Genomic DNA, 17,394 nt, shown 5'->3' with positions numbered 1-17,394 from the left:
TAAAGAAGTAATATTCTTAATATTTAAAAAGTGCTCTAAGTTACTAAGAAAAAGTCAAGCATACCCCAGAAGAATGAGTACACATAGTCATCTAACCAAAGACAAAATTGAAAGGGTCAATGAAAATGGGAAAAGTGTTTACTATTTCTTATATTAATCCAAATTAAAAGAATAAGATATATTTTTTTATCCTTACGGCAAGAAAGTTATTTTGGCACTAACAATGCTGATAAACTATGGAGAAAACAAAGCTGATGGACTCTAATAAGAGTATAAATTTACAAAACCATTCTTGTGGCCAGTCAAGCAATTGATATGAAAATTAAAATTTTGCTTATACTTGCCAGTTATTTTCCAGAAAGATCAAGTCTAATATTTCTTATCAAGTTTTTTTTGTCCAATTACTATATGGACTTTATTTCACTATTTCTTCTCTTCTACTTTACTTAGGTTTGTCTTGATGTTTTTTGTTCCTTAAATTTAATGCTTGCTTCTGTTATCTTCATTCTTTCTTACATATTAATAAATTTAGGAATGTTAATAATCTGACCTTTTCTTTCAGTACATCTGTTGCCACACACTAAAAGTTTCATAAATTCTGATTTTTATTTTTGATATTTTGTAACCCAAGCCACCTTTTTTTTTTCTCTGAACTTTACTATCTCCAAGTTTTCTGTGCCAGAAGCCTGAGTAATCTTTGAAAAAAATAAGCCCTTGAATGGCATACAATTGCACTTAGGATAAAATCCAAACTGTTTACCACAGTATCTATTGACCAGAATAATCTAGCTCCTGCCTAAAATTCCATCCTCACCTTACCCATTCTGCTCTTTGCTTTCCACAATACAGCCACATTGTCCTTCACACAGTGCCTTGAGCATACCAAGTACTTTTTGCACATACCCTCATTCATCTTACACAGCGGACTTCTTATCTATCTTTAGGTCTACCCTTAACTATTAAATCTTCAGACTTTTTATAACACCACTTTGTTTATTTAAACATTTTACTTCACTTTATTTTATTTATTCTCTTTATCTGTCTTCTTTTTTGCCTAGCAGAAAAGGAGGTGTTTATTTTTACTACAACCTTTTCAAAAACATACAGTATAAACAGAGGAGGAAATAAATAATGGTGTAAAAATCACTGTGTTCTATCTGTTTTTTTCTTTATAGTGACCAGATATAAACCCTATGAGGACAAGGATTGTATCTGTTATTTTTGTATTGTTTCATTCTAAGGCAAAGAGATAGAAAATAGAAAAAAATTAGAGATATATAGAAGTTTATCCAGAAGCCCCAAAGTCTATCTAATAGTTTCAGGACACAAGAAAGAGAAAATTAAGTAAAATAATAATCTAATTAATAATAGAATAAAACTTTGTTACTAATAATACAAATAGTCAGATTGAAGAGGTCTATTGCAAGAGGAAGTTGTTTAAAATGTATGCTCAGTTAAGCACATGTTGTTAAATATTTGGAATTCCAAGGATGAAAAGAAAATCCTAAAAGCCTCCAAGTAAGAAAATTATGACTATCTATAAAGGAAAGAGAAGCATACTCAGCAGCACGAACATTCAAGGACATAAGGAAACCTACATTTGAAACAGTTAAGGAATCAGAAAAATTTTCTCCTACAGAGTCGCTCTTAAAATTTACCCAATAATAAATGACACAAAATGAAAAATAAATTCATAAAAGGTGACATACATTACATGAAGAAGAAATTATTTTAAGTATATTTTATTGATTATGTTGTTACAGTAGTCTCAATTTTTTCCCTTTGCTCCCCTCTTCCCAGTACCCCCCTTCCCTCCAGCAATCCCACCCCCCTTAGTTAATGTCCATGGTTCATGCATATAAGTTCTTTGGCTTCACACTTTCCTATCTTAACTTCCCTCTGTCTATCTTGTACCAACCAATTATGCTTCTTAATTCCTGAATCATTTCCTCATTTTTTCCCCTTATCCATCCCAGCTGATAATTCGGCAAATGACCCCCACAGCTATGATTCTGTTCCTGTTCTTGTTGTTTGGTTAGTTTGTTTTTGTTCTTATTTTTTAGATTCAGTAGTTGATGGTTTTGAGTTTGTTGTCATTTTAATGTTCATAGTGTTGACATTTTTCTTAAATAAGTCCCTTTAACATTTTATGTAATAATGGATTGGTGTTGATGAACTTTAGCTTTACTTTGTCTGGGAAGCACTTTATCTGTGTTCCATTCTAGATGATAGCTTTTCTGAATAGAATATTCATGGTTGTAGGTCCTTGCTTTTCATCACATTGAATACTTCTTGCCAGTCCTTCCTTGGCTGCAAAGTTTCTTTTGAGAAATCAGCTGAGAGTCTTATAGGCACCCCTTTGTAGGGAACTCTCTGGTTTTTCTCATGTTGCATTTAAGATTCTCTCTTTATCTTGAACCTTTAGCATTTTAATTATGATGTGTCTTGGTGTGGTCTTACTTGGGTCTAGCTTGTTTGGGACTTTGTGCTTCCTGGACTTCTACGTCTGTTTCCTTCACTAAATTTGGGGAGTTTTCCTTCATTATTTTTTCACATAAGCTTTCAATTTCTTATTCTTCCTCTTCTTCTGGCATGCCTATGACTCGAATGTTGGCACGTTTAAAGTTGTCCCAGAGATTCCTAAGCCTCTCCTCATTTTTTTTTCAATTATTGTTTCCTCATTCTGTACTGGTTGACTTTTCTTCTTCCTTATGTTCCAAATCATTGATTTGAAGCCTGGTTTACTTCCCTTCATCATTAGTTTTGTGTGGATTATCCTTTGTTTCATTTAGCATAGCCTTCACTTCTTTCCTTATGCGTTTGCCATACTTAAGGATACCTGTCATGTCTGTGAGCATCTTTATCACCAGTGTTTTCAACTCTGCATCTATTAGGTTGTCTATCTCCTTGTTTGTTAGTTTGGCTATCTCCTTGTCACTTAGTTCTCCCACTGGAACCTTGGTCCATTCCCTCTTTTGGACTATACTTCTCTGTCTCCTCATCTTGACAGGCTCCTGTGTTTGTTTGCCTCTGTGTCTTAGGTAGAGCTGTCACTCCTGTTAGGTTATAAGGGGCAGAGCCTTAGGGATTCATCAGTACTGGGCAACATGCTTCACCACATTGTGGAGCTGTGTGTGGGGTAGGGGTCTGAGAGGAAACAATGCCACTTGCCCAGCACTCACCCCTTTTCCCGGCACTTCTCCCACTTCTGTATGGGACTAATGCCCCTCTAGCTGTTGCCCTGGCTTTCATTCCCAGAATGGGTGGGTCTGTGGGCATTTTAGGACTGTTGGGGCCCTTAAACAAGTGGACTCTGCTGAGAGACCAGCAGTTTCTGTCTCTGCCCCAACCCGCCCCCCCACCCCCATGGTTTGCACAGTCAGAAGTAATAAGGCTTGAATTTCCCTGGTGCTGGGAATGGGAGCTGCATGGTCTAATGAGGAGTTGGAAACACTCCCCAGGTGTGCCTCCTGAATTTTTCAAACATTCAACTGTGCTTTCCACTGGCCTGCCGCTGCTGCCACCACCACATCACATCCTCTTTGCCCTGGCTTCCCCTCTCCTAGCTGTCTGGATGAATATTTCTTCTTTATATCTTTGTTTGTTGGACTTCCATGCAGTTTGATTTCCTGGAACTTCTGGTTGTTTTTAGTTTTGAGGTAGTTGTATTCCTTCTTACTTGAGATGGGAAATGCAGCATGTCTGTCTAGGCCTCTATCTTGGCTGGGAGTCTCATTATGGTTTTAATTACATTTCTCTGATGTTTAGTGATGCTGAAATTCCTTTCATATGCCTATGGCCTCTCTGTATTTCCTCCTTTGAGAAGTGTCTGTTCAGGTCCTTTGCCCATTTTCAAATTGGATTGTTTGTCTTCCTGGTATTGAGTCATTTAAGTTCTTTATATATTTTGGAGATCAAACCGTTTTCCTAGGTATCATTGGCCAGTATGCTTTCCCATACAGTTGGCTCCCTTTTTATTTTGTTGATGTTTTCTTTAGCCATGCAGAAGATTTTTAATTTGATGTAGTCCCATTTGTTTGTTCTTTTCTTTATTTCCATCGCCCTAAAGGATATATCAGTGAAAATATTGCTGCATAGGATATTGGAAATTTTACTGCCTGTTTTTGTCTAGGACTTTCATGGTGTAAGAGCTTATGTTTAAGTCTTTTGTCCCCTTCGGGTCTATTTCAGTGTATGGTGTTATATATTTATGTTATATAAGGTATTCACTATGTTCATGAATGGTGTTGGATAGAAGCATGGTGTGAACGGAAGAAAAATCTGTATCTAGATTATTCTAGTGAGGATAGCCTTTTGTCATCTTTATGATAGAAAACATACAATATTCTCCATTTGCCTCTATAAGTCTGGTTACTGTTGGTAATGACACTGTGTTTGGTACTCAGAGTTGATTTCTACCATTGCCAGTTTGGGCATGGGAGCATATGATTTCCATCAATATCTACAACAATGTCTTCCATCCTATATGCTTTTTACTAAAAATGAATTGCCACTCCTGCACCAAGAAATGGAGTCTATGATACTATTTGAAATGGAGAGGCAAATTCTATTTAAATTCATGCCCAACTTGCAAATATTTGAGCTAAACAAACTACTTTTATTTTAAGCCACTAGGTTTTGGTGTATGTTGTAAAGCAGCAATAGATAACTTGCCTAGGAACTGAAAAAGGACCAGTAGTTAACTCAGCTTGGCAAGGTGAGACTAAAGAGAATCATCATCACTACTATTATGGCCACTTTATCCATGAACTCATTGAGAAAACATTGTGGGGACTAGGAAAAGAGCCTTGTCATACTGATAACTTTTTTTCCTGTAAAGATGGTTCTTTTGATCATTATTAAAAAAAAAAAGACACAGATATATTAAAAGTTTTGGCCAATTATAAGATGCCAGTTTACATACTTCTTCTCCAGACTTGTCACTAATTTCCAATCCATGAAAATATGACTAAGTCCCAGACAATATGACCAAATTATTATCTGTTGCCCAATAATTTGTATAGATCCATCTCTCAGATAATCTCTTTTTTCAAACAAAGTGAACAGCCATATTGCTGCCAAATTTCTGATAATGGAAAAAAGTTGCTTTCCTCACTGTTCTTCATGGCTACTACTGATTGGGACTGAATTGTTGAGTTGATACACTTTTGGAAGGTGCCAACATATTGTGCAGAGTCACACTGAAGTGAGGCTTGATTTTTTTCATCTTAAGGAATTCCCCATTGAGTCTGTATGTGTAAATAAAAGTGATGGCAGTGTGTTGGAAGTAGGCACTCTGGTATTGTAAACCACCTGCTGTTGCCTATGCCACTTACATGTGCCTCCAAGCATCATCCCTCAATACCACTTCCACTTGATAGAGGACTCACTCTTGCATATATATTTTGTGATAGTTGAAAGGTTCAGAAGGTTTTTCACTGTCTGGCATTCAGTCTCTAGCAGGGGAAACCAATACATCAAAAGTGTTTTACATAAAAGAAAGCAGATATTTACTGGAGGAGGCATAATTTTACTTTAAAATTATAGGAGTCTGCCTGAGCCACTAATGAGATGTTGACATGGATTTTGCAAAGAATTTCATACAAGCCAATACACTTCCAAAATTGGATCAATGGAGACATAGTAGCCAAGTGGCAAAGTTGCTTGTACATCAGTATAGGCTGGAATATTTGGATATTCTTCCTCTTTATTGCATTATTGAGCTGACATTGGTTAATAAAAGTATATAGGTTTCAGGTATATGATTCTGTAATACATCATCTGTATATTGTATAATGTGTTTACCACCCAAGTCAGCTCTCCTTCCATCACCATTTATCCTCCCTTGATCCTCCTCTACCTTTCCCAACAACCCTTTTCCTCTGGTAATCAACATAGTGTTGTCTATTTGTTTTTATTCTTCTTAATCCCTTCGATTTTTCACCCAGACTGCCAATACCCTTCTCCTTTGACAACTGTCCATCTTTTCCCTATATATGAGTCTGTTTCTATTTTGTTTGTTAGTTTATTTTGTTCATTAGATTTCACATATAAGTAAAATTATATGGTATTTCTCTTTCTCTAACTGGATTATTTCACTTAGCATATATGCTCCATTTCCATCTATGCTGTTGCAAAAGGTAAGATTTTCTTCTTTTATAGCTGAGTAGTATTCCATTGTCAAATTTCTTGCCATTCAGTTGTTTGTAGTAATTTCTTACAATTGCTTGTATTTCTATGGTAACAGTCATGATTTCTCCTCTTTGATTTCTGATTTTGTTTATTTGGGTCTTCTCTCTTTTTTTCTTGATGAGCCTGGCTAGAGGCTTGTCAGTTTTGTTTATTTTTTCAAAGAACCAGCTCCTAATTTTGTTGATTTTTTGGATTGTTTGTTTAATTTCTATGTCGTTTAATTCTGCTTTGATCTTGATGATTTCCTTTCTTCTTTTTGCCCTAGGCTTTGTTTGCTTTTGTTGTTCTAGTTCTTGTAGCTTTAGGATTAGATTTTTTATTTGAGCTTCTTTTGTCTGTTTCAGATATGTCTGTATTGCTATGAACTTCCCTCTTAGGATTGCTTTTGCTGTGTCCCATAGGTTTTGGGCTGTTGTGTGTTCATTGTCATTAGTTTCTAGAAATTTCTTGATTTCCTCTTTGATGTCATTGTTAACCCATTCATTATTTAATAGCGTGTTATTCATTCTCCATGAGTTTGGGTGTCTTTGACATTTTTCCCTGAGGTTGATTTTTGGTTTCAAGGCATTGTGGTCTGAAAAGATGCTTGATATGATTTCAGTTTTCTTAAATTTGTTGAGGCTTGTTTTGGGTCCTATTATGTAGTCTATCTTTGAAAATTTCCCATGTGCCTTTGAAAAGAATGTATATTTTGCTTCTTTGGGGTGAAAAGTTCTATATATATCAGTTAGATCCATGTGGTTTAGTGTGTGGTTCAATGCCTGTATATCCTTGGTGTTTCTTTGCTTGGATGATCTGTCTATTGTTGATAATGGAGTGTTGAAGTCCCCTACTATGAGTGTGTTGTTGTTAATATCCTTCTTGTGGTCTTCTAGTATTTGCTTTATGTATTTGGGTGCTCCTATGTTGGGTGCGTATATGTTAATCAGTGTTATATCTTCTTGATGAATCGTTCCTTTAAGTATTATGAAATGTCTGTCTTTGTCTCTTTTTATGCTCTTGCTTTGAAATCCGTTTAGTCTGATACAAGGACTGCTACCCCAGCTTTTTATTCAGGTCCGTTTGCTTGGAATATTTTTTTATATCCTTTTACTTTCAGTCTATGTAAACCTTTTGTTTTGAGGTGTGTTTCTTGTAGACAGCAAATATGTGGGTCCTGATCTCATCCAGTCCGTTACCCTATGTCTTTTAATGGGAGCATTTAATTCATTTACATTTAAGGTTATTATTGACATGTATTTATTCATTTCCCTTTGTACCTCTTTCCTCTACTCTTTTTTGTTTCTTCTCTTTTTTTTTTTTTCTTAGAATATTCTCTTTAGGGAGGGGGTGGGAAGATGGCAGAGGAGTGAGGAGAGGCTGCGGTTTCAGGCTCCCTAGGCCCGTCTGCAGTTTAGGTTAAATGCAGACAGAACATCTCAGTGAGCAGCTGGACACTGGCAGGAGTTGAGCCAAGGCACTGCTGGATTAGAGAAAATCCATCTGGGAACAACCTGTTTAGTGAGGATAACAGAGAAAAAGGGGACGAAACGGGATTCCTGACTGAGGCGGCTGCCAGAGCTGTGGCTGCAAGTACACAAAGGCTTTTTGGCGACCACAGGCTACCCGGGAGAGGAGTTGGGAGGAGAGTGGATCTCTGCCCACTGGCAGAGACCGGACTCGACCAAGTGGCATTGGCGCTGAAGGACAGGAGACAGCGTGCTGCCAGGCAAGTGAGAACATAATTCTCCTTTGTATAGTTCTCTAGTGGACGGTGGAGAGGGGAGGAAAGTTTGGGGGTGGTAGGCCATTCTTGAAGAGCACAGGCACAGTGTTGCGCTCATCCACTCCCCAACCCTTCCCTTGGGTGACGGGGGTGCACATAGGGAAGTGCCCTCATTCACTGGCCCAGGTGTGCAGGGTTGCGCGTCCAGGTGCCCCTTGGACACACGCCAACAGACTTAAAATCAGTGACCCAATGGGCACAGGGAGGGCCCACTGGACACGCAGAAGACTGTGCACAGTCGCCCCTGGCCAGCCCAATGGGCGCCAGGCCGAAGTATCTGGCCGGAATCTGGAGTGCAGAGCACTTGCCCAGGGTCTGCGCGTACCCGCTCAGGAGGTGCGGGAAGGTGGGCAGCAGGGACTCACAGACACTCACATCTACTGAACACAAGTGTCTGTGGCCCTGCCCTAAGAGGCAAAAGACCAACCCCCGGAACACCGCGCTGCAGCCCTGAGGCTAGTTCCACAGCCGCTTGGGTGCACACCGGCATTCGAGCCAAAAAACACCTCAAGGGCTTTCTAGGAGCGTAGCGCGGCCAGATTTCTCAGAGCGCAAAGAGGCCAGCTTTCTAGGAGCCCAGCGCGGCAGACTGGAGCTTCGTTCCCTGTACACCTTGGGCGCCCACCGGTGCTCGAGCCAAAAAAACACCTCGAGGGCTTTCCCGGAGCGCAGCACAGCCAGATTTCTCAGAGCGCAGCCAGCTTTCTAGGAGCGCGGCGAGGCAGGCCGGAGCTTAGTTCCCTGGACACCTTGGGCGTGCACCAGTGCTCAAGCCAAAAAAACAGCTGGAAGGCTTTCCGGAGCTTGGTGCTGCCTGCTTTCTAAGAGCACAGTGCGGCAGGCCTTAGCTTAGTTCCCCAGCCAACTTGGGCGCACACTGATGCTTAAGTGAAAAAAAAACCTCATCAGATTCCCCAGAGCGCGGTGTGGCCTGCTTTCCTGGATCGCGGCATGGCAGACCTCAGGTGGGCTCTTGGCTGCCTTGCATTGAGCCCTGCCGGCCACCTTGCGCATACCACTGCTGCAAGGAATAGGAATCTCTGACCCATCACATTGGACCAGCTGCGGACGCAGAAAAAGAAGACGACACAAGAAGGCTGAACTGAGTAAAAATATTGCTTTTTTTTTTTCTTTCTTTTTCCCTTTTTCATTTTTCTTTTCTTTCTGAAAGAGGAGAGGAGGAGGGAAAGGAAGGAGGAAAAAACAAACTACATCTCTAATCTGTTTTATATAATCTCTCCTTCTTATCCCTCTTCTTCAATTGTTTTTTATTTGTTTGTGGGCCTAGTTTAGCCTCCATTTCACTCTAAATAAATAGACTATAACTACTATTTAAATCCAGTACTACATAATTCCACTTTCCTACTATATTTTTCACTCTTCCCCCTTTTTTTCTATAGTTATTAATATACAACGTAAATATTACCTGCTGTCTTGCACAGTCTCAACTGTTATTGACCTATTATCCTCTCTCTCAAAAATCATATTTTTCCTTCACTAAAACAACCCTTATGCATTCTTCCTATAGTGTAAAAGCTCTAATATCTCTACATCTATATTAATACTGGCTCATTGGCTGATGATAGCAGGATAGAGGGTGGGGGATATTTTTGAGGGTGCAGGTCTCCTGCTGGGGCTGTGTGTTTATGCTTTTAAAAGCATCTCCACAAAAGAACTCAAGACAAAATGGATAGAGTGACTCTCAATCACCTAGCCAGAGAAAAGATCCTACCAAAGAGCACATGAAATATAACCAGACATCATAAACAGACGATATAAAAGGTACCCCAAGAACATCAGATTCAGGAGATCAAAGAGACTGCACCACTGAAACCCCCAGATCTACCATAAAAAATCTCATACCGCAAAGGTGGAAAGGCAAAGCGGACAAATCCAAATAACAAAAACAAACAAGAAGAATCCAACATGGTAAGATGCAGAAACAACCTCTCAATGAAAAGAAAAGAGGAATCCCCAGAAAGAGAGGTAGATGGAATAGACATAGACCAAATGTCAGACATGGAATTCAAAACTATGGTGGTGAAGAAGCTCAATATGCTCTAAAACCTCAAAAACGACTATGACAACCTCCAAGGAAGTTACCAACAGCTCCAAGAAAATTACAGGGAATTTGCAGAGAACTACACCAGCATAAAAAGAGACATAGAAACTATCAACAAGAACCAGGAAGAAATGAAGAATGCAATATCTGAATTGAAAAACACAGTAGAATCAGTCAAAAGCAGACTAAACGAAGCAGAGGATCGGATTAGTGAGTTAGAGGATAATGTAGGTAATAATTCTCAAATGATACAGCAAAATGAAAAAAGATTGAAAAAATATGAACAAGATGTAAGGGAATAACAGGATAGCATGAGAAGAAATAGTATCACAATCATCGGAATACGAGAGGGGGAAGAAAGGGAGCATGGAATTGAAAATCCGATAGGAGAAATAGTGAGAGAAAATTTACCGAACCTGATAAGAGAAAAAGTTATGCAAGTCCAAGAAGCACTGAGAGTTCCAATAAAGAGGAACCCCCAAAAACCCACTCCAAGGCACATCATAGTTAAAATGGCAACATTCCAAGACAAAGAGAGAATCCTCAAAGCAGCAAGAGAAAAACAGCAAATAATTTACAAGGGAGCTCCAATAAGGCTATCGACCGATTTCTCAACAGAAACATTACAAGCCAGAAGGGAATGATCAAAAATATTTCAAGCAATGAAAAACAAAGGCCTGCAACCAAGAATACTCTACCCAGCAAGGCTCTCATTCAAAATAGAAGGTGAAATAAGGAGTTTCTCAGACAAAGGAAGACTAAAAGAATACATCTCCACGAAACCAGCATTGCAAGAGATGCTAAAGGGAATATTCTAAGAAAAAGGAAGAAAAAAAACCAAAAAAAGAGGAGGAACAGAGATACAAAAGGGAAATGAATAAATACATGTCAATAATACCGTTAAATGTAAATGGATTAAATGCTCCCATTAAAAGACATAGGGTAACGGAATGGATAAGAAAACGGGACCCACATATTTGCTGTCTACAAGAAACACACCTCAAAACAAAAGATTTACATAGACTGAAAGTAAAAGGAAATTTAAAAAAATTCCATGCAAATGGATCTGAAAAAAAAGCTGAGGTAGCAGTCCTCATATCAGACAAAACGGATTTCAAAGCAAGGGCAATAAAAAGAGACAAAGAAGGACATTTCATAATACTTAAAGGAACGATTCATCAAGAAGATATAACACTGATAAACATATATGCACCCAACATAGGAGCACCCAAATACATAAAGCAAATACTAGAAGACCACAAGAAGGATATTAACAACAACACACTCATAGTAGGGGACTTCAGCACTCCATTATCAACAATAGACAGATCATCCAAGCAAAGAAACATCAAGGGTATACAGGCATTGAACAACACACTAAACCACATGGACTTAACTGATATATATAGAACTTTTCACCCCAAAGAAGCAAAATATACATTCTTTTCAAAGGCACATGGAACATTTTCAAAGACAGACCACATAATATGACACAAAACAAGCCTCAATAAATTCAAGAAAATTGAAATTATATCAAGCTTCTTTTCAGACCACAATGCCTTCAAACTAAAAATCAACCTCAGGGAAAAAAATCAAAGACACCCAAACTCATGGAGAATGAATAACACGCTCTTAAATAACGAATGGGTTAACAATGACATCAAAGAGGAAATCAAGAAATTTCTAGAAACTAATGATCATGAACACACAACAGCCCAAAACCTATGGGACACAGCAAAAGCAGTCCAAAGAGGTAAGTTCATAGCAATACAAGCATATCTGAAAAGGCTAGAAGAATCTCAAATAAAAAACCTAACCATAAATCTACAAGAACTAGAACAGCAACAACAAACAAAGCCTAGGGCAAAAAGAAGAAAGGAAATCATCAAGATCAAAGCAGAATTAAACGACATAGAAACGAAACGAACAATCCAAAAAATCAACAAAACTAGGAGCTGGATCTTTGAAAAAATAAACAAAATTGACAAGCCTCCAGCCAGGCTCATTAAGAAAAAAAGAGAGAAGACCCAAATAAACAAAATCAGAAATGAAAGAGGAAAAATCACGACTGATACCTCAGAAATACAAACAATTATAAGAAATTACTACAAACAACTATATGGCAAGAAATTTGACAACCTAGTAGAAATGGACAGATTTCTAGAAACATATAACCTTCCAAAACTGAATGAAGAAGAAGTAGAAAGTCTCAACAGACCAATAACAAAGAAGGAAATTGAAACAGTAATGCAAAATCTCCCTGCACACAAAAGCCCTGGACCAGATGTCTCCACAGGCGAATTTTACAAAACATTTAGGGAAGAACTAACTCCTACCCTCCTCAAACTATTCCAGAAAATCCAAGAAGAGGGAAAAATCCCAAACTCTTTCTATGAAACCAGTTTTACCCTAATCCCAAAAGCAGGTCAAGACACAGCAAAGAAAGAAAACTACAGGCCAATATCACTGATGAACATAGATGCTAAAATCCTCAATAAAATTTTGGCAAACCGGATCCAACAATACATCAAAAAGATCATACACCATGATCAAGTGTGATTCATCCCAGGGATGCAAGGATGGTTTAATATTCGCAAATCAATAAATATAATATATCACCTAAACAAAATGAAAGACATAAATCACATGATCATATCAATACATGCAGAAAAATCATTTGATAAAGTAAAACACCCATTTATGTTGAAAACACTCAGCAAAATGGGAATAGAGGGAGCGTACCTTAACATCATTAAGGCTATATATGAGAAGCCCGAAGCCAACATCATACTCAATAGACTAAAATTGAAAGCATTCCCCCTGAAATCAGGAACTAGACAAGGCTGTCCACTCTCCCCACTTCTATTCAACATATGTTGGAATCCTAGCCACAGCAATCAGACCAGAAAAAGAAATAAAAGGCATCCAAATTGGGAAAGAAGAAGTAAAACTATCACTATTTGCAGACGACATGATTGTATACCTAGAAACCCTATAAAATTTACTAAAATACTACTTGATATAATTAGTGGATTTGGCAGAATAACAGGGTACAAAATAAATATTCAGAAATCTAAGGCATTTCTGTACACCAACAATAAAATCTCAGAGACAGAAGCAAAAAAGAAAATACCATTTACTATAGCAACAACAAAAATAAAGTACCTAGGAATAAACTTAACCAAAGAGATAAAAGACCTGTACACTGAAAATTATGCAACATTGAAGAAAGAAATTAAGGAAGATACAAATAAATGGAGGCAAATACCATGTTCTTGGATGGGAAGAATGAACATCATCAAAATGGCCATACTACCCAAAGCAATTTACAGATTCAATGCAATCTCTATTAAAATACCAATGACATATTTCACTGACCTAGAACAAATCCTTCAAAAGTTCATATGGAACCAAAAATGACCCCAAATAGCAAAAGCAATCTTGAAACAGAAGAACACAGCAGGAGGAATCACGATACCAGACGTCAAACAATACTACAAAGCCACTGTGATCAAAACAGTCTGGTACTGGCATAAGAACAGACATATAGATCAGTGGAACAGAATTGAAACCCAGAAATAAACCCAGGCCTCTATGGTCAACTAATCTTTGATAAAGGATGAAGGAACATAAAATAGAGTGAGAAAAGCCTCTTTAACAAATGGTGCTGGGAGAACTGGACAGGGACGTGCAAAAAAAGTGAAACTAGACCACGAACTTACACCACACATGGGAATAAACTCAAGATGGATTAAAGCCTTAAGTGTAAGCCGTGATACCATAAAAGTCCTAGAGGAAAACATAGGTAGGAAAAGTTCAGATATCCCTCGTAACAATATCTTCATGGATACATCTCCCAAGGCTAGAGGAATAAAGGAAAAGATAAACAAATGGGACTACATCGAACTATAAAGTTTCTGCTCATCAAAAGAAAACATCAGCAAGATGAAAAGGAAACCAACCATATAGGAAAACATATTTGCCAATGATATCACAGACAGGGGACTGATCTCCAAAATATATAAAGAGCTTATGCAACTCAACATCAAGAAAACAAACAACCCAATTAAAAAATGGGCAAAGGACCTGAACAAACACTTCTCTGAAGAGGACATACAGAAGGTCCATAGGCACATGAAAAAATGCTCAACATCATTGGCCATCAGAGAGATGCAAGTAAAAACCACAATGAGATACCACCTTACACCTGTCAGAATGGCCATCATCAACAAATCAAAAAACAACAAGTGCTGACGAGGATGTGGAGAAACGGGAACCCTACTGCACTGTTGGTGGGAATGCAGACTGGTGCAGCCACTATGGAAAACAGTATGGAATTACCTCAAAAGATTAAAAATGGAACTGCCATTTGAACCAGTGATTCCACTGCTAGGATTATACCCGAAAAATCCTGAAATCCTAATTCAAGAGAACTTATGCACCCCTATGTTCATAGCAGCCCTGTTTACAATAGCTAAGTGCTGGAAACAGCCTAGGTGCCCGTCTGTGGATGAGTGGATCAAAAAACGGTGGTACATCTACACAATGGAATACTATGTAGCAGAAAGAAAGAAGGAACTCCTGCCATTTGCGACAACATGGATGGAATTACAATTATGCTTAGTGAAATAAGCCAGGCAAAGAAAGCAAAATACCGTATGATATCACCCAATACAGGAAACTAAAGAGCAACACAAACAAACGAACTAAATAGGCAAAGACTAGAATAGTAGTCAGTAGGGGTGAGGGGGGAGGGAGAGACGGGGGATAAGTACGGGAAGGGTCTAGTCAAGGAACGTATATGAATGACTCATGGACATGGACAACGGGGAGGGATACAATTTTGGGAGAATGGATGGGCTGGGAGGTTGTAGCAATGGGGGAAAAATGGGACAACTGTAATTTAATAACCAAAAAATAAAATTAAAAAAAAAGAAAAAGGAATATTCTCTTTAGCATCTCTTTCAATGCTGGTTTTGTAGATATTTATGTTTTAGTCTTCCTTTGTCTGAGAAACTCCTTATTTCACCTTCTATTTTGAATGAGAGCCTTGCTGGGTAGAGTATTCTTGGTTGTAGGCCTTTGTTTTTCATTGCTTGAAATATTTTTGACCTTTCCCTTCTGGCTTGTAGTGTTTCTGTTGAGAAATTGGTCGATAGCCTTATTGGAGCTCCCTTGTAAGTTATTTGCTGTTTTTCTCTTGCTGCTTTGAGGATTCTCTCTTTGTCTTGGAATGTTGCCATTTTAACTATGATGTGCCTTGGAGTGGTTTTTGGGGGTTCCTCTTCATGGGAACTCTGTGCTTCCTGGACTTGCATAACTTTTTCTCTGATCAGGTTGGGAAAATTTTCTGGCACTATTTCTCCTATCAGTTTATCTGTTCCTTGTTCTTCTGATCCCTCTTTAACTCCAATTACTCTTATATTGTTCTTCCTTATGCTGTCCTGTAATTTCCTTACCTGTTTTTCATACTTTTTCAATCTATTTTCATTTTGCTGTATCATCTGAGAATTTTTTTCTACATAGTCTTCTAACTCACTAATCCGATCCTCTGCTTCTTTTAGTCTGCTTTTGACTGATTCTACTGTGTTGTTTAGTTCAGAGATTGCATTCTTCATTTCTTCCTGGTTTTTGTTGATAGTTTCTATGTCTCTTTTTATGCTGGTGTTGTTCTCTACAAGTTCCCTGTAATTTTCTTGGATCTGTTGGTAGCTTCCTTGTAGGTTGTCATAGTTGTTTTGAAGGTTGTTGAGTATATTGAGCTTCGTCACCACCATTGTTTTGAATTCCATGTCTGACATTTGGGCTATGTCTATTCTATCTACCTCTCTTTCTGGGGATTTCTCTTTTCTTTTCATTGAGAGGTTGTTTCTGCATCTTACCATGTTGGATTCTTCTTGTTTGTTTTTGTTATTTGGATTTATCTGCTCTGCCTTGGCACCTTTGTGGTATGAGATTCTATATTGAAGATCTTGTGGTTTCTGTGGTGCAGTCTCTTTGATCTCCTGAGCCTGATGTTCTTGGGGTACCCTTTATGTCGTTTGTTTATGCTGTCTGGTTATATTTCATGTGCTCTTTGGTAGGATCTTTTCTCTGGCTAGTTGATTGAGAGTCACTCTATCCACTTTGTCTTGAGTTCTTTTGTAGAGATGCTGTTAAAAACATAAACACACAGCCCAGTCAGGAGACCCGCACCCTCAAAAGTATCCCACCCTCTATCCTGTTATCATCAGCCAACGAGCCAGTATTAATATAAATGTAGAGAGATTAGAACTTTTACACTATAGGAAGAAGAGATAATAATTGTTTTAGGGGAGGAAAAATATCATTTTTGAGAGAGGTGATAATAGATTAATAATAGTTCAGACTGTGTAAGACAGTAGGTAATATTTACATTGTATGTTAATAACTATAGAAGAAAAAAAGAGAAGAGTGCAGAATATAGTAGGAAAGTGGAATTGTATAGTATTGGATTTATTTAGTATTTATATTCTATTTATTTAGAGTGAAATGGAGGCTAAACTAGGCCCACAAACAAATAAGCAACAATTAAAGACCTCAAATAGCCACAGCAATTTTTAGACAGAAGAAAGAAGTAGGAGGAATCAGAGTACCTGACATCAAACTATGCTACAAGGCCACTGTAATCAAAACAGTCTGGTAGTGGCATTAGAACAGGCATATAGATCAATGGAACAGAATAGAGAGCCCAGAAATAAACCTAGGACTATATGGTCAACTGATATTTGACAAAGGGGGAAGGAACATAAAATGGAATGAGAAGAGCCTCTTCAACAAATGGTGCTTGGAGAACTGGACATGCAAAAAAATGAAACTAGACCACCAACTTACACCACACACCAGAATAAACTCAAGATGGATCAAAGACTTAAATGTATGATGTGACACCATAAAAGTCTTAGAGGAAAACATAGGCATGAAAATGTCAGATATTCCACACAACAATATTTTCACTGATACATCTCCTAAGGCAAAGTAAATAAAGGAAAAATTAAACAAATGGGACTACATCAAACCGAAGAATTTGTGCTCAGCAAAAGAAAACATCAGCAAGATGAAAAGGGAACCTACCATATGAGAAAACATATTTGCCAATGATACCTCAGACAAGGGATTGATCTCCAAAATATATAAATGACTTACACATCTCAACACAAAGAAGGCAGACAGCTCAATTTAAAAATGGTCAAAGGACCTGAACAAACACTTCTCCAAAGAGGACATACAGAGGGTTCAAAGGCATATTAAAGGATGCTCAACATCACTAGCCATCAGAGAGATGCAAATAAAAACCGCAATGAGATGCCACTTTACACCAGTCAGAATGGCCATCATCAACAAATCAACAAAAAAC

Source organism: Furipterus horrens, unplaced genomic scaffold (genome assembly GCF_987537825.1).
Source record: "Furipterus horrens unplaced genomic scaffold, mFurHor1.1.pri manual_scaffold_17, whole genome shotgun sequence".
Lineage (NCBI taxonomy): Eukaryota > Metazoa > Chordata > Mammalia > Chiroptera > Furipteridae > Furipterus > Furipterus horrens.
This window is presented reverse-complemented; position numbering follows the sequence as displayed.